We start from the raw sequence: 22481 nt of genomic DNA, 5'->3' as shown, positions 1-22481 counted from the left end.
CTAAATTGTTATTTCTTGTTTGGTCAGGTACAAGAAATAATTGTTTAAAATTTAAACTTGATTCAGATTGACTGCGGAAGAAATAATGTGTACAAACATTTTAACACTGAGTTAGTAAAAGCTTTTTCACTATATAATTTGTTGCTTTGTTCATTCTGCTTGATATTTGGATATAAAAAGAGAAGGACATTATACTTTTTTTCCTTTCCTTTTTATTTTCTTTCTTTGGAAAGGGAGGCTATGATTGGGTAAGTTTTCTTAAAGTTTTTCTTGTTTTTTTACTATTGCTATAGTTTCCTTTTTTTTTTATTTGTTTTAATTTATGATTGTTAAATTCAAGTAGGCCTAATTAATATAGGATAGGAATTAGAATATTATCTTCTTTTATTTGCGTCATATAAAAAATAGACACGAGAGTATAATTAATTTTAAAAAATATATTTTAAATATAATGATGATCTTTCCATCAGGTATTTCAATTTGAACATTAAATAAGGACAATCACATTGCAACAATGACAATGGCATGGCATGCAAGTACTTGAAAAAAAGCTTGCATGTCTTTCAATACTTTACAATTAGAACTTCTAATATTCTGTTTATGCACCGCAGTCTGATTGTCTAATAAGGCTTCAGTAATATTCAATTTAACCAAACCAGAAATTTCTCAATGTTTTCTTGCTTTTACCAGTGGCCCCTGCCCAATAACTCTGACCTCGAACCTAGAAAGGTAGAACAACGACAACAACAAAAAAAAAAGGTCTAGATATGCCAGTCCACTAATTTAAGACAAACCGTCACTCAATTCCTTCGAGGTCATTGCAATATTTAAAACATTTTCTGACACCTTCTGGAGGTTTCTCTACTTATGACGTAGTATACTCAGTTATATGGCTCATTTGAATCCTTTAAACTGTTAGTGGGTTAATAAGTTTCTTTCTTCAGAGATCTATAGTATAAGTACCTCGTTTATACATAACTGCTGATTTATGTGGATTTCTCGGAATTTGTACCATTAAACTTGTTAGAATGTGTTATCAGGTGAAACCTTGGACAATCTAATTAACCACAAGTAATCATCAATTAATGAACCATATTATTTTTAGTGTTTTATGGAAAAGTAATACTTTTTTAAAATAAAATTTAAAAAAGATGCTTACAAACTATTACTATTCTTTTACAGAATGGATATGGATATGGATCCTACGGCGACCAGGTAAGAATCATTCTGTTATCACAAAGCTTATATCAACTCACTCTGTTTATCTATTTGTCTTTCTGGTAAAATGTGTGTACACGTTATTTCTCCCACACCCATTCTCGGGTCAGGCTGAAACATCGCACAATTATTCATTAACATGAAGACATGAATCACATTTAAAGAAGTAACCAATTAGACAATTCATAAGTGGTCATTCATTATTTTGTTTAATAGCAGTAAAGGAAACTAATGCTTCAGTATTCACAGATTTTGCTAAATTTGTTGGATTTAGTCCCATAAAATAATTGTTAACGGTATTTCTCCCTCACGCATTCACCGATCAAGTAGATACTTTAAACAAGTATTTATTGTACCTAACAAAACATTACTCCATAAATAACAAGGTTGCAAAGACATTTTATGTGGAAACACAAAGTCAAAATCGGCCCCCGAAGTGGTCCACCTAGGCAGGTAAAAAGGCAGGTTTCAATATTTTCAGAAAGAATATCAGAATGAAATTCTATCAAAGACAAATGACAGAGAAGAATGGAGAAAGAAGTCTGACAGATCTTGTGTGATGCCCCAACGGTCCAGCAGAATAAAAGATATTTGAAAGTGAATTTGAAGTTAGATGTGAACGTGGCCTAACTGATGTCTTTTAATGAATATCTAATTGATCTAATTGTTTTCTATAGGGTCAATCTCTTATTCAAATCCTCAAGATAGAGACATTTCCGTAAAAAAAAATAATAATAGTTTATTGTGTCATCCCAGTGAGACCATACTGCAGTTCACGCAATAATATGAAAAACTATTTATTAATTGTTATATTAAATTATGTCCAACTTATATGCATACTAAATAGATATTTCTTTTGTGTGTGTAAATGTAGTAGTTAGTATGACAGAACTTACATAACTTAGCAATACAAATAAAAAAAAAATTGACAAAAAAAAAAAAAAAAAACTAAAACCATTTGCATAAATATTTAAAAAATATGGTAAGGAGGAGAGTGCCCTTCTAAAGGGCCACAATGTTTGTTACTTTAAATAGTGAATAGTTGTAAAAGTGTATTTTTTATGAAAAAAAAACTGCTTGTATAAATGATTTTAAAATTAGATTTTTCGCTTTCAGAAAACAAAAACGTAGCCGTTGCAGCAGAACTTTGAATGCTCTAAAATATTATGGTGTCAGGTTTTCAATTTCTTTTCTAGTTTACGAGATCTAAACGGGACAGACGGACAGACATTCCACACAAAACTAATAGCGTCTTTTCCCCGCTAAAAATACTCAATTAGTCAATAAATTATTGGTAATTCATAATTTCGTTTGATATCGAATAAGAGAAATACCCTGTATATTATTGGTGGGTCTAGTTTTAAGGACCATTATTGGTGGGTCTAGTTTTAAGGACAGAGTTCTTCCCCTTTAGATCAGCTTTGTTTTGTATTTTTAAAGTATTTTTTATATTTTGCTTGTAACTGAACCCCTATCAACTCATTCCGTTTGTCCGGGTAGACTCTTGTACACGTTATTGCTCCCTATATGCTTTATGTAATAAATGAATGCTCTAGTGTGTGTTTGGTTTTATGTTCAATGTTAATATTTGTCACACAATTTGATAGTCTCCCATTCGCCAACGTGCTTTTGTATCATTAAATGAACGTTTTTATTTTCCAACGGATGCATGCCAGTGGCGTCACTAGGAGGGTGCGAGGAGTCTTTCTTTCTGTCTTTCTGTCTTGCTCTTCCTCGACATATTTTTGTTGTCATAATTTAGAATAAATTAGTCTTGTATAAAAATATTTGGATATCATGACAAAGCTTAATCTTTCCCCGTCACATATTTCACAGTATGGATACGACCAACTATATGGCGGCTATGTAAGTATCAGCTATACATATTGGAGATAGCAGAGATGGAGGATAAATGTAGCTAGCTTGCTGGTGTATCTGGCCTACAGAATGCAGGGAGTGTTGATACGTTATGCAGTTTTAAAAGTATACTATAACTTGTGTAAACATTAGAGCCAATCAAATTTAAAAGCTCTTTTGATTATAGCATCAATGAATTTTTTTTATTTAGTTGGCGTGTGATATTTCAATATGGCGTCTTTGACAACGTTTATTTAAATTATTTTAACATCTATCCCACTCTGACTATTTTCAAAATACCTCTATTCAAGTTAGAACCTTATGGAACCTGGAGAGTGGGGGGTGGAACCTGGACGCGGGTCTAAAAAACGGCTCAAGCGGTTTTCATATAAATTAACAGTTGATGTTAATCGCTAAGAAAAGAATTGCTAACTCGTAGGCCACACAAGGAAAGCTCTAGTTGGAATGTTGTAATTTTTCAAAGTAAAAAAAAAATTAAATTTGGCCTCAGAACTAGATCTAGAGCTAGATCAAACAAAGGACTTTGAAAGGACTGTCGCGTTTTTGAAAGGACTGTCGCGTTTTGCAATTTCCGAATGTATGGCATTATTGATTGGGCATCGTCTTCTAAGTCTAGATCTAAAGGCCTATCTATCACAGGAATATTATAAACTGTAGTAGAAGATCTATACATTTGGGAGGGGGGGGGAGAGGAGGCGGGGTAAAAAAAATGCTTCATTCTTTTTCTATGTTGCTGAATTTTGTTGCCTTAAGAATATAAACCGATTCTTTATAATGGAAAATAAACCATGTTTAAAATTTAAAATACTTTTGTAAATTTAGAATATGTTGGTGATATTTTTTCGAGCAGTATGACCTTGCTAAAAATTAATTCCTGAATCGAATATTTGAATTGGATGATTAAAGTTTAAACTTTTACCTTGATTTTGTTTGTGCTTCGTTCAGGCAGTATGTTCTAATAACAATACATTTTGTGTTCAGGCGCATTCACTAGCTCTACGCCCGTATTACATCACTATTTGTTTACCTTTTAGCTCTGAACCAAAACGCAATACTAACCCTAGTCCCCATAGATTATAGATCATTTTTTTAGCGTTAAACCATGACCTTAAAAAATAGAGTTCTTAGTGCTTTACACGTGATGGTGTGCGTCCAATTTAAATGTCTATTAATAATTGTTATTAATATTTTTTAGCTAGCAGGACAGGTTAATGTATTTTGAATAAATGTTCTCTTTATTCATTAAGCATATCTAAATAATTTCTTACCCACAGAGCAAAGGTAGTCAAGCGATCCAACAGGGCCAGCAGGGAATCAGCAGATACGTGAATCTCAATGTAAGTTTTTGCGAGCTACTAGCTTTACCCACCGTCTCCGCCCGTAGATTTTTTATTTTATCATTACCTCCTGCAAAAGCTAACACAATACTTTGACCGTAACCACACCCTTATTTATTTTTTTTTTGCACTTTCAGATAAAATTGCCCCCATTTTAACAACCCCGTTTGGCCTGTGTCTTCTGGTATATCTTTAGTTTTATTGAAATAGCCCGCCTTAAATCGTCCTCCCAAACCCTCTCACTTCTGGTCTTGGAACTCCATATCCCCACGTTTTTTTAGATCCGCACCCCCCCCTTTCCGCATCTCAACACACTTGGTATCTGCTACGTCTAATTACACGCCCTCTTCATAACGCGGCCCCTCACAGGCACATCTTTTTTCAAAGCTTATATCAACTTTGTCTGTCAGGCCAAAAGTTCCTCAATGTTATTTCCCCGACACCCAATCTGTGCGAAAAACTTGAACCAAAATAATTGTGTGGGAAATAACGTGTACAAACTTTTTACAGAAAGACAGAGTGAGTTGATATACGCGCTTCGTTCAGGCAGTAAGTTACAGTTACATCTCCTCGTCAGTAAGCTATGACCTTAAAATATTAAACTTTTACTTACTGCATAATCTATCCTATACGAGATTATGCTTTAATAAATGTCATTAATATTTTTTAGCTAGCAGGACAGGTTTATGCATTTTGAATAAATGTTCTCTTTATAATTAAAAAGCCAATCTAATGTCTTACCCACAGAGCCAAGGTAGTCAAGCAATCCAACAGGGCCAGCAAGGAATCAGCAGATATGTTAATCATAATGTAAGTTATCTCTTAATATAAACTAATAGTATAACCCACCGGCTCCGCTCGTAGATTTGTTTATTTTTTCATTCCATCCTGCAACTGCTCAGATAATACTTTCACCTATAACCTTTCCACCACTTTGTTTGTCACTTTCAATCAAACTGATTGCATTTGAACATTCAAACCTATTTGTTCAACCACCAGCTACGCCTTTGCTATTGACCCCATGTATCAGTAAGAAAAATACAGGTCTGTTTAACAATGTTTTGATGGCTAAATTTAGATCCAAAATGAAATGTCCAAGACAGTCACCTGCATGGTGACATAAATGCATTACGCACAACAACATTGGTTCTGACCAGGGCTTTCGAAAGAGAAGATTTGAGCCTCTGAATCTCTCACTCGATTGAAGTTTGATGATAATGATGATGAATGTCCATGTGATTTGTCTAAATGTCCAAGTGAGATGCTTAAGAGCAATGTCCAAGTGAAATGTCCAAGTGAAATGTCCAAGTGAAATGTCCAAACAAAATGTCCAAGTGAAATGTTCAAGTGAAATGTCCGAACAAAATGTCCAAGTGAAATGTCAAAACAAAATGTCCAAGTGAAATGTCCAAACAAAATGTCCAAGTGAAATGTGTAATTGAAATGTCCAAACAAAATGTTCAAGTGAAATGTGTAAGTGAAATGTCCAAACAAAATGTCCAAGTGAAATGTCAAAACAAAATGTTCAAGTGAAATGTGTAAGTGAAATGTCCAAACAAAATGTCCAAGTGAAATGTCAAAACAAAATGTAAAAGTGAAATGTCAAAACAAAATGTCCAAGTGAAATGTTAAAGTGAAATGTCCAAACAAAATGTCCAAGTGAAATGTGTAAGTGAAATGTCAAAACAAAATGTCTAAGTGAAATGTCCAACCAAAATGTCCAACCAAAATGTCCAAGTGAAATGTTCAAGTGAAATGTCTGAACAAAATGTCCAAGTGAAATGTCAAAACAAAATGTCCAAGTGAAATGTCAAAACAAAATGTCCAAGTGAAATGTCCAAGTGAAATGTCCTAGTGAAATGTCAAAACAAAATGTCCAAGTGAAATGTCAAAACAAAATGTCCAAGTGAAATGTCAAAACAAAATGTCCAAGTGAAATGTTTAAGTGAAATGTCCAAGTGAAATGTTTAAGTGAAATGTCCAAACAGAATGTCCAAGTGAAATGTGTAAGTGAAATGTCCAAATGAAATTATTTTATACTCAAAATGTAGTCTTTACTTATACATAAGCCCAATGTCCGCTTATAATGAGAATGTCAAGTTGTAATGACACTACTTATAACCACTCCACTGCTCCCATCAAAGTGCTATGTGGGTCCGCTGGGAAACAAATCACAAGAACACAATGAATGAAAATGAAGTTTTTAATAACTCATCCTCAAAAGAAGAGACACAATATGACAGCTGCTATAATGTCCTCCGTACAAGTTTTATGGCAAGTGTGATGTATCGAATGTGGTATGACTAGGTGTCTCCAGTCTACGACATGGCACATAAAGTAGGGTTTATAGGATTGAAGCTTTGAATGAAATGATAGCCTGGACATTATCTATGGTCTAGACCAGGGGTCTCAAATACATTTGTGTGACCCGCGGCCATGACCGCGAATTCGAAAAAATTAGATAAAATTTACAATGACCACATATAAGCCTTGAAATGATTTACAACTGCACAAATCAGTAAATGAGGTGTTCGCCCACTGCAAGCGAAGATTCTGTGAAGCTTTGTTGTTACCGAGATGGCATCACGACCATTCACTGAAGGCCAGTTTGTAAGAGAGTGTATGCTACAGGCGTGTGAAATTATCTGCCCCAGGAAAAAGAAACTCTTCAAAGGCATAAGTTTCTCTGCGAACACAGTTGCAAGCAGGATCACCGAATCAGCGACTAATGTTCAACAGCAACTAATTGCCACTGCAAAAAACTTTGTAGTATATTCCATTGCAGTTTACGAGTGTACTGGTGTAACAGACAGCGCATACTGTGCCGTATTTATTCGTGGGGTCGACGAAAAACTTGAACATTGTTGAAGAGCTATTGGACTTACTACCATGAAAGGAACGACGACTGGACGCGACGTGTTTCAAGAACTGGAAGCTGACATCACGCAACATCTCAATGCACTCAATTCACAACTACAAGGCACAAAGCAGCTGATTACCGTGATGTTTGACCGCATCAAATCATTCAGATGCAAGCTGACTTTGTGGGCCACTCAGCTGGCAGATGGAAACTTGGCTCATTTGGCTTTTCTACAGAGCCTGAACCACAGCGCCTGAAAGACTACGTAGACTTCCTCTCCAGACTACTGGAAGAGTTTGAACACCGCTTTCAGCAATTTACTGCTCTCGAACCACAATTTTCCCTTGTTGCCACTTCATTCGCAGTTGACGTGTAAAACGTTCCAGATGAAGTCTAGGTGGAACTACTGAACCTGCAGTGTGGCACTGTTCTGAAGCAAAAATACGCTGATGTTGGTGTTCCAGATTTCTACCAGTTTCTTCCCATAGAGAAGTTTCCAAAATTATTCTGCGCAGCTGCTAGAATTCTAGCGATGTTTGGGAGTACGTACGTTTGCGCACAGTTTTTCTCCAGAATGAAGATCAACAAAGCAGCATTACGATCAAGACTGACAGATAAGCATCTGAGAGCAACCTTGCGGCTTGCCACTACATGCGACTTCAGGCCTAACGTCGATGGTCTGGTCTCTGCCAAACGCTTTCAGCTGAGTGGACAGAAACATAGTGACGAGCCATCTGCAGTAGGCCTAGTAATTATAGTTTCTGCTTTTTAATTAGTGACAGAGACAACGTCAACTTATTTTAGTAAAGGACGCTAAATTGAATTTGACTGTTGACAGCTAACTAAAAAAAATAATTACGCTCTAATTTTAACAATATCCCAATGCGCGACAGTTGATCTTCGTATCGACTCACCTTTAGCACTGCTAGTTAGTTGCCTATTTGTTTTTAAATGCTCTAGGTCAGTGTTTCCCAAACTATGTTCCGCGGAACTCTTGTGTTCTGCGAGGCCTGTATTGATTTCCCGCAAACTACTCGAATAATGAACTAGAATGCTACTCGTGAAATAATGTCTCCTAAACAATTGTCGAGATGTTCCAGTAAATATGCGAAGAGTTCCTTTAAGGAAAATGTTTTAGAAACACTGCTTTAGGTCATAGAGTAAAAGTTAATTGCTTCCTCCATATTAAAAATATTGTGTGCTACAAAAGCGAGCATTGTGGATGTGCACGCCTGCAGTGCTAAAACATAAACAAAATCTTATATACCTTTTAATAAAACTAAAACAGGTTATCAACGCTTCTTTTATTTTGTACAACGAATACACCAAAAAAAGCTAGCTATGCTTTTTCTTCCATGTTTGAAACTCTCAAAGTAAATCTGTCTATATCTATCTATATCATGATGCTAATCTTTATTTTGAAATGATTTTTTTTAAATTATTATTTTTACTTTGTTACGATGATAAGTATATCTTTGGCCATCTTTCAACTAATGAATGAGATTCTCAATTTTTGTTTTAAATTTGAAACTTTTTTTTTCTTTGTGCTCAGAGTGATTTTCAATCTCACGTAAGTGTATATAGATAGATAGATAGATAGATAGATAGATAGATAGATAGATAGATAGATAGATAGATAGATAGATAGATAGATTAGATAGATAGATCGATAAGATGGATTAGATAAGAAAAATAAGATAAGAAAGATAAGATAAGAAAGATAAGAAAGATAAGAAAGATAAGAAAGATAAGATAAAGATAATAAAGATAAGATAAGAAAGATAGGATAAGAAAGATAAGAAAAGAAAGATAAGATAAGAAAGATAAGAAAAGAAAAATAAGATAGATAGATAAGATAAGATAGATAAATAAGACAGATAGATAAGATAGATAGATAAGTAAGATAGATAAGTAAGATAGATAAGTAAGATAGATAAGTAAGATAGATAAGATAGATAGATAAGATAAATAGATAAGATAGATCGATTGATCGAGCTGAACTTTTCTTTTGCAGCAAGGGTACGGGAGATATATAGACCCACAAGTAAGTACATCTCAAATCTCTAATATTAAATATTTGCAAATGTTCCATCTTTTCCTAATTTGAAAGTATTTCTCAGTAGCATGTCTTAGTCCTGAGCCTCTGTACTTTAAGTTGTAATTGGGTTGCCTCTTGAAGTATATATAGGTCAGTAATCATCCAATACCTGCTCATTTTCTTTTCTGTTTTTCTTTAACAGGGTCATTGGCAGGACCAGGTAAATTGTTTGGAAAGAATTTATTAAATCAAACCTTTTTCTTACATATGTTATAATTTTTAGAAATTTACAACCTATAAACTAGTAATATAATGTTATTAATTGCTTACTCGTCGTTTTGATCTAAAATTTAACAGAAGTACCCACATATAACATTTCGTAATTTTGTAATAAGTCTGGCATTATGCCTTGTCTATAACAATTTTTTCTTTACACTTTGTTCTAAACGTTCAATATATATATATTATGACTGTTATCATTTTTCAGATAAAAAAAAATATTTAAATCTAAATTTGGCTAGAGATTTAGATCTATGATTCTAGGTCTAGATACAAAGTACTATCGCGTTCTTAAAAGGAATATCGCTTTCTGGAATTTCCGAATACAAGGCTTAATTGATTCAGAGTTTAATAAATAATTGTTCAGGGAATGTTTGCGCAGCGTCTTCTAAGTCTAGATCTAACTGCTTATAATTGGATTATTATAAACTGTACTAGATCTATACATTCGCTGAACCAGGATCGGGAGAAAGGGTAGACTTGGGGGGTGAGGTGGGGGGGGGGGGGTAAATGTCCCAATGTTTTTTAACCTAATATTCATTATTTTTTTAATAAAAAAAAACATCGCTCTATAAATGGCATAAAGGAGTCTTTTTTAAACAAGGTATTTTTAATAGGCTAATATTTCTTGATTTAGTCAACTAAAGCGTTCTATGCTTTCAAATGTATCACAAATTTTGGATCCCAGATTCTCATTTGAGATTTTCATACAAGGTAGAAGGGAGGTTATATATAACTAGATATTTTGTTGTATCCGGTGTAAAAAAAAAAAGAATGAAAGAAGTGTTGGTAAGTTATGTTTAGTAAAAAGGAACTGATTTTCTAATTTTCCGTTTGTAGCACACACAAAAACCAATAAGAAGGAAGTATTAAAGTATCAGACTTTTATTCTATCACTTATCAAGAATTAGAAGAAAAAAAAATACTTTTTAAAAACAAAGCTTATCTTAGTACTTCCATTTATCTAAAAATTACAGCGTTTATCTCCCTTTCTGCTACATAAAGCAACATTGATTAAGTAATATTAAATGATTAATTAATTGGTTAATTTTTGGATTGATTCATGTACTATTATCGACTATGTATAATTGTGTAAAATTTCAACTTGATCCGAGAATGGGAAGTGTGGCAAAAAACGTGTTCAAACTATTCCACCAGTCAGACAGAGTTCATACAAGCGTAGTAAAAGTACTTCCAAACGAATAGGCAACTAACTAGCGGCTGTGAAAGAGATTTGATATGAAGATCAACCGTCACGCATTAAGAGAAATAGCTAAAACTACAGCTGGGTTCTTTTATTGATCAAGTTGGAAAAAAGCAAAGTTTAAAGTAGCATCCTTGACATTGTTTAGCATCCTTGACATTGTTTAGCATCCTTGACATTGTTTAGCATCCTTGACATTGTTTAGCATCCTTGACATTGTTTAGCATCCTTGACATTGTTTAGCGTCCTTGACATTGTTTAATTTGTGATGAAAATCTCCAATACATCAAAATGCTAAAAAAAAAAATTTAAGCATTATTAATTACAAACTAAAGGATCATGGGGGGGGGGGGGGGGAGCGTCCATGGCGAATAGAGGTCTTACATGAATGATTTTTTACATTATTTTTTTCTTTTTTTAAGCATAGACTTGGCTGAACAAACAAAAAAATGTCAAGGAAAAGTCGTCACTGAAGGAGACAAAATGACAGTTTCAGTTGATATGGATCAGTTAACTTTTTTTTTTTAAATTTAAGAATAACACTATTTTTTTTAATGCAAAATAAACGTGTCTTCAAGGACCAACTTGTGTTGATATTTTGTTTGTTGTTGATGTTGTGTATTGTGTTTTTTCCTCTTCTATTTCAAAGCGTACAAAGATGAACTTTAAACCCAAGAAGTTCAAAATGTTCACTGTTAGACAGATGTAGGCATTAGAACATCTATAAAATCTACAAGATAAGAGTCAAAGCATGATACCTACACTAATGTATTAGTCTGATCTTACATACATATATCTGTACCATTTAAATGTATCATTTATTTTAGTCATGTTTCTGTATCGTGTACTTAGATAGATAGAAATATTGAGAAAGAGATAGATAGATTTATTAATAGATAGATAGAAATATTGAGAAAGAGATAGATAGATTTATTGATAGATAGATAGATAAATAGAAATATCGAGAAGGAGATAAATAGATTGATTGATTGATTGATAGAATACGAAGTCGAGGATGATTAAAATATAAATTTTAAAATTGTGTCTAGTTTTTAAGAACTAATCTCTTGGTTTGTGATTCGGTCTTGGAAAGTGATACCTAGGATCCTTCTGTAGCATCTCAATTCTATTGCTAGGATCCTCCTGTCTTTCTCTGAAGTCAGCGTCCAAGCATCGCAAGCATATAAAAATGTGGCCATGACCAGGGAGCGCATCAGTCTGATTTTGGTGCCAAGCGCCAAGCCCTTGTCTTTCCAAATTATTTTCAGTTTTGAAAGGGATGCTAGGGACGCAGGTAAAAAAATAATTAGTTAAAAATTGGTTGGACAGGTGGATGATGAAGTCTGAGAAACATTTGTCAAAGTGAAGTTTGTACTTCTGTAATTGGTTGGACAGGTGGATGATGAAGTCTGAGAAACATTTGTCAAAGTGAAGTTTGTACTTCTGTAATTGGTTGGACAGGTGGATGATGAAGTCTGAGAAACATTTGTCAAAGTAAAGTCTGTACTTCTGTAATTGGTTGGGATTATTGTCACGACTTCTTGTAGCTGGCATTTTTTGAATTTAAAAAAAAAACGTCAAAAGGACGATTGTAAGTTACATGGAAATAAAATCGACTTTTCTGACGATTGTAAGTTACATCGAAATGAAATCGACTTTTCTGACGATTGTAAGTTACATCGAAATGAAATCGACTTTTCTGACGATTGTAAGTTACAAGACGCTGTAATATCATTACAAACATAAACATGACAGCTAAAATGACAAACTAATCTAAAAAAAGTTGTAAACAGGTAGGTCTTAATAATAATAATAATAATAAAAATAATAATAATAATAATCTTTATTGTCCATATGGAAATTTGTCTTACAATTTGTGCATTACACCAAACAAAAAAACATTATAACTATAAGAAACCAAAGTGTACATTCACACCAGACTCACTCATAATTTACATGTGACAAAGTTTATATCAGATTGTTCTTATTTAATGATTTGATTGCCAGGGGAACAAAAGAGTGTTTGTGTCTGTTTGTCTTTGCCATCGGTGTCTTGTATCTCTTTTGTGATGGTAAAATCACAAAATACTGACACAAAGGGTGATTCTTTATTTCGAGGATCTTGTTAGCATGTTGTCTGTCTTAGATCAAGGGAAGTGAGTTCCAAACCTTTGGTCAGTGCACTGAAAAAACCAGACCGTAGCTTTTGAGAGAGAAACGTGGCACCACTAAAAGTGTTCAGTCCATTAAGCGCAGGACTCTCTGAGGAACGTATGAAGTGATCAAATCTCTAAGGTGCAATGGTATTACTTTGTTCTAGTGTGTGTAGTGTAGTGTGTGGGCCACCTTATAGTCGATTCTCGCTTTCATAGGAAGCCAATGGGGCGTGCGCAAGAGCGTAGAAGCAGAATCTCGTCTTGTTTTTCTAAGAACTATTCGTGCGGCGTTGTTCTGAATACGTTGCAGTTTGGCTATTTTGTCATCCGGTATACCTGCTAGCACGGCGCTGCAGTAGTCAAGGCGGGAGAGTATGAATGCCACAGCTAGCTTTTTTGTTGACTCCGTTGTTAAATATGTTTGAATCTGGCCTTATTTGCTACCCAGGAAATTAATCTGCTAATTAGAAATTGTGACGGCGTTATTTAATTGAATCATTCATTGAAGACTCGTTAGACATGAGTTTAGAACTAGAACGAATACAATCGATTTGGTTTCTTCTTTAGAGACACAAAAAAAGATCACCATCGCGCACCCATTTTCAGTACATAGTGCCCCACAGTTTGAGAATCGCTGTTGTATTTGGAGGCTGTCCATTCCAACGTGCTGTTACGTTTTATTGAACATTTCTATTTGAACATTGTTTGAACTTCTAATGGACAGGCTCAAGTTGAATTCTATTCCCAACTGCTATGGCAGTGCTATTGTTCAGTAGACTGTAATGAAGGGGCTTGTGACAGGGGATTACCATACGTTTAATATTAAGACCAGCCAAGCTTGACGGGTCGTGACTAAGTAGAGATAATAACAGCCTAAGGACTGTTTGACTTTTTTGTCATTCTACTTCAGTGTTTCTCTCTCTCTCTCTCTCTCTCCCTTTATCTCTTTAAATCTCTTTCTTTCCTGTTTAGGCAGTCTCTCTTTCACTTGCTATTTTTCCCTGTCTCTTTTTTTTTCCCTGCGCTCCTAACCTCATTAATACACACCTACTCTTTTAACCTCTTTCGTCTTTGCCTACTCTGTTCACCCCTTTCCTGTTCATTTACTTTCAAAGCCTCTTTCCTCTTTGCCTTCTCTTGAAGACTCTTCCCGCCTCTCCTGATTTCTAATCACTCTTTCTTCCTAGCTTAATCTTTTTTTCCCCGTTCAAATAGTGTCCCCCCAAAAAAATGAACCAAATGTCCTTACGACACGTGACCAAAACATTAGTCCGTTCGTCTATGCAAGATATTCTCTGCAACGACCTTGACCTCACAAATGTGTACAAATAAAAAAAAAGCATGGCGTGGAAGAAGACTGGAGAACGAATGTTTAGAATACTCTGGACAAAAGAGGAATGTGTATGTGTATCTAATCTGTACATGTGTTCCCATTATTTGAAGTTCTCGTCTCGGTCTCTGGTTCTTCCAAGAGTTTTCACAAGTAAAGCACTACATTACATAATAAATGTCTGTATAGATAATGTCTTTTAAATCACTCAGTCGCATCATCTATCAAATGGACAACCCCATCCCCCGCTTCTCTGGGATTTAGTGATCTATAAAAGCTGTGAACACTTGTCTGCTATCCTATTGAAACGAACGATGTAAGTTGGACTCTTATTTTTAGTTGTTTTTCTTTTTGTTCCCCTTGTTCTTCTATTACGTACTGTTAGGGTATCGGCTAGAGCAATAGATTTTCAAACTGCTATGTTCTACTTTCTGGGGCATTGTTTTAACCAATAGATCATATTATATACAATGAAATCAGAAAACTATTACACCTGGTAAATAAATCCATGTACACAGCTATATATCAAATGAGAAACTGGTTGACATATTATCAAGAAATTAGTTAGTCTCTTTCTCTCTCAATTAGAATGGCGTTTTCTCTCTCAATTAGAATGACGTTATTAATTAAACTTGATACACTTAATATAAGTTCTTTGATTTTTAAGCATTTTTTTTTATTTCGCTTGTAAATATATTGTATTTTTGTTTCCACATAGTTGACAATGTTTCTGAAGCTAGGCTTACTGTGTGTTGTGCTCATTGCTCTACTAGCAGTTTCTTCAGTGACTGAGGCTGAGGTAATCGAATTTTGTGTTACTTGCTATAGGTACTAGGTAATCGAATCTTATGTTACTTGCTAAAGGTACTGTCACTCACAGTGGCAGGAGAAAGGGCCTTAACCTATTCTTTAGCTTGTGACGTCATATAAAAAATGACGTCATGATATTATGGGGTTTAGAATTAACCCGTGTAGGTGGACTTGGACCAGAAGATATTTATTCAAGATTTATCTTGCAGGTTTGAAGGTTTATAAAAACTATAGAAAGCATGCAACCTAGTAGATGGGTCAGTCGGGGAAAATGGGTTGTTTTAATTAATATTATAATATAACTTTTCCCATTAATTGCTTACGCCCATTCAGAGAAGATAATTACGTCCTATGCGTATCCGTCTGTCAAGTTAGGTGTTACTGGTTAGGCTTAAAAGAAGCAAGAAACATGAACATTTTTTTAAAAAGTTAACATCAACTCACTCTGTCTGTCTGTCTGGTAAAAAGTTTGTACACGTGATTTCTCCCACACCCAATCTCGGATAAAGCTGAAATTTTACACAATTATTTCTTTTACCTGACAACACAAGAATCAATACAAGAAAATTAACCAATTAGTTAATTGACTATTGGTAATAAATTATTTTATTTGGTATCTCGATCAAGATATAGAAATTGTATTGACTGAAGTGGTGGTATACGCTGAATTAGTCCTCTTTATAGGTCGTCGTCTGAGTGTTCGTAAACAAAAACCTGAAAATAGAACGTGACTATAGAAATAATAGATAACTATATAACCTTCCATGTTCATAAGTACTTTACAAGCGGAGTGGTTATTGTGTTGGCTTGAGAAGCATAACGGTGGTCTATACTTTCTTATTAAATGTATTTGTTTTAATGTTACAATATTGCAATGAGTCTTTCCAGTAAGATTCACACAATTACGTTATTGTTTTCAAGTCCATCTCAATTCTTCATAAGACGGTCCGCGAAATTCTCATGTACGTTTGTTTCTTTAGTCCGTACAGAATACAAAGAAACATTTGAGTCGAGTGCAGCAATACTCGTTGAAAGTGTTTTCAAGTTAGCCCAATTTAATTTTAAGATGATTCTATTTTGAAAAATTATAAGTGTCAAACCAGAGTTTGTGTGGATGATTAGTTAGTTTTTTTTCACCAAGGATAACATAAACTGTTAAATATATTAAAAATTCGTTTAGGAGGTTTTCGAAATGTCGAAAGGTCCAGGTTCCACTCAATGTTTCCCACCTTTTTAACCCATGAAGAATTCGCAATATTATAGAAAGAGTTATATATACATATCTTTTGTTTGATTCCAAATTATGATTTTTATTAACATTATTATTGTTGTTTGAGAATAATTAATTTCGGATTTTTAAGTCCTAAAGGTATTATAGAAAAAAACCCAAAGAAAAACGCTGAATTCTATCCTTGCAAAGTCAAGATATATATAAAAGCGATAGATTGATTATAATGGACGCTTTCTACCAGACAAGGCTAATGTACACTTTACAGTGTCATGTCAATGAAAATATCTCGCATCTACTAGCACCATATGTATTCCTCTGACGTTTTATCTATGTTACGATGTACCTTTGTCTGGAGATATGACCACTCTGCGTTCCAGTTAATTATGGACAATTAAACCAAATAGTTATCGCTCCATATTTGCTGATATAGTTGTAAATAAAATGGGATTTAATTTTGCGGTAGTTCTCTGCATACAACAATTAAAGTTATCTAATTTACCTAGATAAGATGGTCACGACATAAATAAGAAATAGTTCCTTTTGATATCAGCTCATTGAACTACTCGTCTATAATAACTGTATTTCAGAAGAACGGAGGGGGTAGATCTAACCAGGTAAGTAGTACAATTAAACTGTATCTTTTACATGTCAAAATATAGTTTTATATTGGAATAATTTATTTCAATATGTTTTATATTGGAATATTTTTTTTCAAAATATAGTTTTATATTGGAATAATTTATCTAACATTATAATAAAACATTTATATTACATTTTAAGAAACGAGATTTACTTTTAAGTTATTTCATATTTGTTTTCACAGAATAATCCAGAAAATGGGAGACATGATCAGGTAATGAACTATTAAGTTCCGGTTTGACATGGCTTCACGATGATCTACCGTCTAGACGCTTTAGGAATTATACACAACTGACAATGCTCAAAATGACGTTATTTTAATTTTAGTTATCCAAAAACTTTGTAAAAGTTGTTTTTTTAATCCGTTCTATACTCTTGGAAACAATTTTCAAACCTTATAGTCACGACGTCGCTTGTGTTGTATCTCCTTCTCACTTGGTAGGACATGCGGATTCGGAGGTACGTAAGTCCAAACACTAAAATACAATTCAATGACACAGTGCATATATAGTAAGTAAAAAAAAGTAAAATTCCTCTTTCAGACATTGTGGTCTATAGGGCAGATGATGTAAAGGCCATCTGTTTCTGTGGCCTACGGTTAACAAGGGTGTCATGTGGCCAGCACAACGACCAACCGCCTTTACTTTTTCCTAACTTAGGTCAGGTACCCATTAGAGTTGGGTGGACTTCGAGGCGCCCGGAGATCCCGAAATTAAAAATCCCAGTCTTCATCAGGATTCGAATCCCGGTCTCCGGTTCGGAAGCCAAGCGCTTTACCTCTCAGCCACCGCGCCTCTAGATATAATTTAAATGAGTTTAATTTGTTCCCCTGTCAATCAAATCATTAAATAATAATATAAAACTTTTCACATGTAAATTATGAGTGAGTTTGGTGAATGTACATTTTGTTTTTTTTATAGTTATAATGTTTTGCTTGGTGTAATGCACAAATTGTAAGACATATTTCTTTACAGACAATAAAGATTATTATTAATATTATTATTATGTTACAAAAGACCGAGTATTCATTCTCTAGCGCAGCCAGGGTCGAGTTTCGTTAAAGGGAAACAACATTCATCGTAGTCCCTTTATCAGTTTCCACCGAGAAAAGTAATTGTGAAATCAGTTGTTATTATCCCCTCGGTTGATATAACAATGGTGTATATTGTTGTTTTAGATAATTTCCATAAACGCTTAATCTCCAAGCCTAGGTTCCCATATTTTCGCTGTTTTTCCAGCTAATTTTAGCGGCCCCCGAAAGGGGAAAAGACGCTATTAGTTTTGTGCGAAATGTCTGTCCGTCTGTCCGTCTGTTCGTCTGTCCGTCCGTCCCGTTTAGATCTCGTAAACTAGAAAAGATATTGAAAATCCGACATCACAATATTTTAGACCATTCAAAGTTCTGATGCAACGGCTACTTTTTTTTTTCGGAAAGCGAAAAAATCTAATTTTTAAAATCAGTTATGCAAGCAGTTTTTTAAAGAGAAAAAGCTAATTAATATGCATTATAAGATAAACCAAAGTTAAAACGCATAGTAATCTTGTAAATGTCATTTTCGTGAACTATTCTTTCATTGCGGAAATTTTTTTTTTTTTTTTTTTTTTTTTTTTTTATTTAAAGAATTTGAATAAGTATTTAGAGATTGAACCTTAGGCCAGGAGAGGCGCGGTAGCTGAGCGGTAAAGCGCTTGGATTCCGAACCGGGGGTCCCGGGTTCGAATCCTGGAGACTGGGATTTTTAACTTCGGAATCCTTAGGCGCCTTTGAGTCCCCCCAGCTCCAATGGGTACCTGATATTAGTTGGAGAAGAGTAAAGGCGGTTGGTCGTTGTGCTGGCTACATGATACCCCCGTTAACCGTAGGCCACAAAAACAGATGAACTTTACATCATCTGCCCTATAGACCACAAGGTCTGAAAGGGGAAGGTTCACGTCTAACTTTGCATTCACTTGCACCTATCCTTTGATCTGCTGTACCGTTGGGGCACTACACAAGATCTGTCAACCTTACTTCTCCATTCTTATATCTCATTTGTCTTTGATATAATCTCATTTGGATGTTCTTTCTGAAAATATTGAAGCCTGCCTGGGTGGACCACTTCGGGGGCCGATTTTGAGTTTGTGTTTCCACACAAAGTGTCTTTGTAATCTTGTTTTTTTTTTATAAATTGTTTTTTTTTTTTATAAATTATGAGATAGTGGTACGGCGATCTCAATAATGGTAGCGGCTTTTTTTTTATCGATGAGCAGCAGATCAGCTTATTATTATTATTATTAATTTGAAATCATAAAAATAGATGGTAGTCAATACTAATCAGATACAGGATATTATTTTATTTATTGTCAAATAAACAAACTGACTTTTGTAGCTACATCAAACTGTTACTCTCTGAGTCCTAACTCTCACTGACCCTATCTAAGAAAGAGAAAAACTTCCATTACTTAAATAGTCCCCTCTATAAAACCTCTAGAATCTTCTTTTCACGCCCATGCTACCTTAACCTTCACATTTCTTATCGCACCATTTTTGTGTCCTCACCTTAATCACGAACTTTGACCTTGCATGCAAGATCATCTGATCATGCGATGTCACATTCTCCCAACCGTGTGTCCAGAATCTTGTGTGTACACGGCATGTTTTACGTCAGAGCGGTCAAATTTCTCACGACTGACGTACTAACAATCTGTTGACATCCTTTCAGTGCAACTTAGAAGCCAGGAGAATACGTTTGAGTTTCCCACAAGTGCTGGTAAAAAAAGTTGGAGCCCAAATGGCATTGTCCCCGTACTTCGCGAATGTTAATTTATTAAAACTATGGTGCGGGGGGGGGGGGGAGTCGTCCCTAATAAAAGTTGGAAATATGCTACCCAACACAATATTATTAATTTTAATGTAGGGGAATAAAATGTCCAACAAAACGTACAGCTCCTCCCATCAAGCAGTTTTGTTTTCTTTCAGAGGGGACAGGGCGCACGCCCTGGTGTGAAGGTGAGTCGTTGTTGTTGTTGTTTTAATTGTCAAAACCATCTTCATCGTCATTATCCTACTTGAACTCGTGTACGTTAGGGCTTGAAAAGCTCGAAGACTCTCATCCGAAATGCATCCCAGACTTGTCGAGAAAGAATTCAGCAAGTCTGGAGCAGTCAAATGAATATAAGACACTGTTGTCTCTTCCTCCCTACTTCAATTATTCGAGAGAGTTGAGCTGAGGCTCTTGAAATTCTAGTAGAGCGAAAACTTCCTTCCACTAGCCTGTAAGAACCAAAAATCTGCCTCTGACTCGAAACCTACGACGCTCGGAAATAGAGACGAGGTCAAAGACCGAGCACACCTGGGGCCTCCACTGTTTGCTTCAATATACCACTCTAATTGAGTGGGAGTTCGCCATTTATGAAACGGCCCCTTTAGGAATGGCGTGTAAATCGTTATCACAGTTTCGTTTGACATCGAGTTTTATTCGTTCACCTTGAGTCAAGAAGGTGAAAGCACGAGAAAGCCTCTGAATAGCAAGAGGAAGTGAGAATTATTGTATTGTTACCCGCTGTGATGCGAACACGAATAAGTAGTGAAATCGTATGTACACCTATTTTAGACGACTTAGCATTATTGATATTGTTAGTGTGCGGATGTAACTTTATTAATTATCTTAGATTATACTTATTGTGTTTATGTAACTACTATGAAGGATATCATGCCATTTCATATTTAACCTGTGATTTGTAAATGGACGCTTGAAGTAGAGTAGATGCAGTATTATTCTTATTTAATAAACGTAATTTTGTAGGCTGAAATCGGACTCAAGTCACAGTGTACTATTTATATTTGTCACGTACTATAAGAGTCAGTGCTCAGACACGCGAACCCGGAAGTAACGAGTACACAACACACAGTAATCACACCATTTACATTTTGGTGACTATTTACAATCGTTACTTTCAAGCTCCGACATTTGCAACGAACATAGTTCTCAGGCACTCTATTGGCCAGATCATCTCCACTAACGACCGCTTCCACCCGTGCGCCACGTTGCAGCTGAGAAGCGTAGCGCGGGCGAAGTTTGTCCTGAATTGTCCAAAGTATGAAACAATGGCTGTTTCAGCTCTCTATACAATAGGTCATTCAGGGTTGTCCAGCACGGAGAGCCACGGCCAAGGCGTCTCATGTGCTTCCAGACTCAGCGTCTTTTTTGTAACTTATCTCAGGATCACATCGTTTTCAATTACTTTTTCTAGACTAATATAATATGTTATTATTGTTATTAAAAAAATTCTAATTTTTTTCCAGAATGACGATAACAGAGAAAGTAATCCAAACTCTCGGGTTTGTTTATATTTGTATCAATCGTAAGATAAATACTATATCAACAATATATTAACAATAATTATGTTTAGATCTATAAAGAAAGAGTGAAAAAAGAGATCATTAGAGAGAGAAAGAATGAGCAAGAGAGAGAGAGAGATGTTAAGGAACTGATAAAATAAAGTATTTTTAGTGGAAATTGTTATTGTTTCAATATGTGACACTCATCTGTTCCAATGAAGAGACAGGATCTAATTGAAATGGAAAGAGAGAGAAGGGGGGGGGGGGAACTGATAAATGCAATGCAAAACTATTGACCTGTAGAAAGAGACTCTGAGTCAGAGAGATTAAGAAAAAGAGAGAGAGAGAGAGAGAGAGTAACAGAGAGAAAGAGAGACAGACAGAGAGAGAGATAGAGTGGGAGAGATGAACAGACATAGAGTGAAAGAGAGACACACGCAGAAAAAGAGAAAGAGAGAGAGAATAGACAGAGAGAAAGAGAGAGAGACACACACACAGGGAAAGAGAGAGACAGACAGACAGAGAAAGATAGAGAGACAGACAGAGAGAGAAAGAGGGACAGAGAGAGAGAGAGAAGAAGAAAGAGAGACAGAAAAAGAAAGAGAGTCTGTCAGAGAGAGAAAAAGAGAGAGAAACATACGGAAACAGACATATAGAAAGAGAAACAGATAGGCAGACAGCGAGAGAGTATGTGTGAGAAAGAGAGAGAGAGACAGACAGACAGACAGGGAGAAAAAGAGAGAGAGAGAGAAAGCTCATCAGATTCTTATTTACTTTTCATGTACATATTTGTGTTTTTTTCCAGGGGCGTTCCGGCTGAGCTGTTACATCAAAACCTTTTATTCATTATGTCTAACATATATCTCACAATTCTTTTGTTTAGGAAGGACTCCTGAAAATGCCTACCTTTACTACGTGTCAATGAAATCATTTCTGTACACTCTGTTTCAAATGTGTTCCTCTTTCAAATGGTTGTTAAAGGAGAGAGGGGGGGGATAATAATTTGGTTTGGGATCGAACAAAGAAAGGAAATTAAAGTTGATTGATGTTTTGGAATAATCTAAATTAGTCCCTATTAAAATTTGTACTGAGAATGAGGCCGTCACTTAAAAGTTTGAAACTAACAATAGATAACTATAAACCTTCTATTTTCATAAGCACTTTGCTGGCACAGAGGTTA

The 22481-nt window shown here is 35.1% G+C and overlaps 2 long non-coding RNA genes across 5 annotated transcripts; both read left to right on the top strand.

Moving 5' to 3' along the window:
* Positions 1-3048: 3048 nt before the first annotated feature.
* LOC129923569 (uncharacterized) lies at positions 3049-11394 on the top strand. 2 transcript variants are annotated; one of them, XR_008775531.1, is made up of 7 exons: positions 3049-3084; positions 4371-4433; positions 5181-5243; positions 8846-8863; positions 9308-9337; positions 9534-9551; positions 11237-11394. It is a non-coding gene; the product is annotated as an uncharacterized LOC129923569 (long non-coding RNA). The 2 variants fall into 2 exon arrangements; XR_008775532.1 differs by lacking the exons at positions 3049-3084; positions 4371-4433 and adding an exon at positions 4921-5009.
* A 2929-nt stretch (positions 11395-14323) lies between these two features.
* LOC106052712 (uncharacterized) lies at positions 14324-22276 on the top strand. Of its 3 annotated transcripts, XR_008775537.1 has the most exons (6): positions 14324-14453; positions 15019-15099; positions 16929-16955; positions 17165-17194; positions 21266-21301; positions 22107-22276. It is a non-coding gene; the product is annotated as an uncharacterized LOC106052712 (long non-coding RNA). The 3 variants fall into 3 exon arrangements; XR_008775536.1 differs by lacking the exons at positions 14324-14453; positions 15019-15099 and having other exon boundaries at positions 16808-16955; XR_001215098.2 differs by lacking the exons at positions 14324-14453; positions 15019-15099; positions 16929-16955; positions 17165-17194 and adding an exon at positions 19936-19969.
* Positions 22277-22481: the final 205 nt, after the last annotated feature.

Source organism: Biomphalaria glabrata, chromosome 17, assembly GCF_947242115.1.
Source record: "Biomphalaria glabrata chromosome 17, xgBioGlab47.1, whole genome shotgun sequence".
Lineage (NCBI taxonomy): Eukaryota > Metazoa > Mollusca > Gastropoda > Planorbidae > Biomphalaria > Biomphalaria glabrata.
The sequence above is the reverse complement of the archived record's forward strand: the minus strand, read 5'-3'. Positions and strand labels throughout refer to the sequence as shown.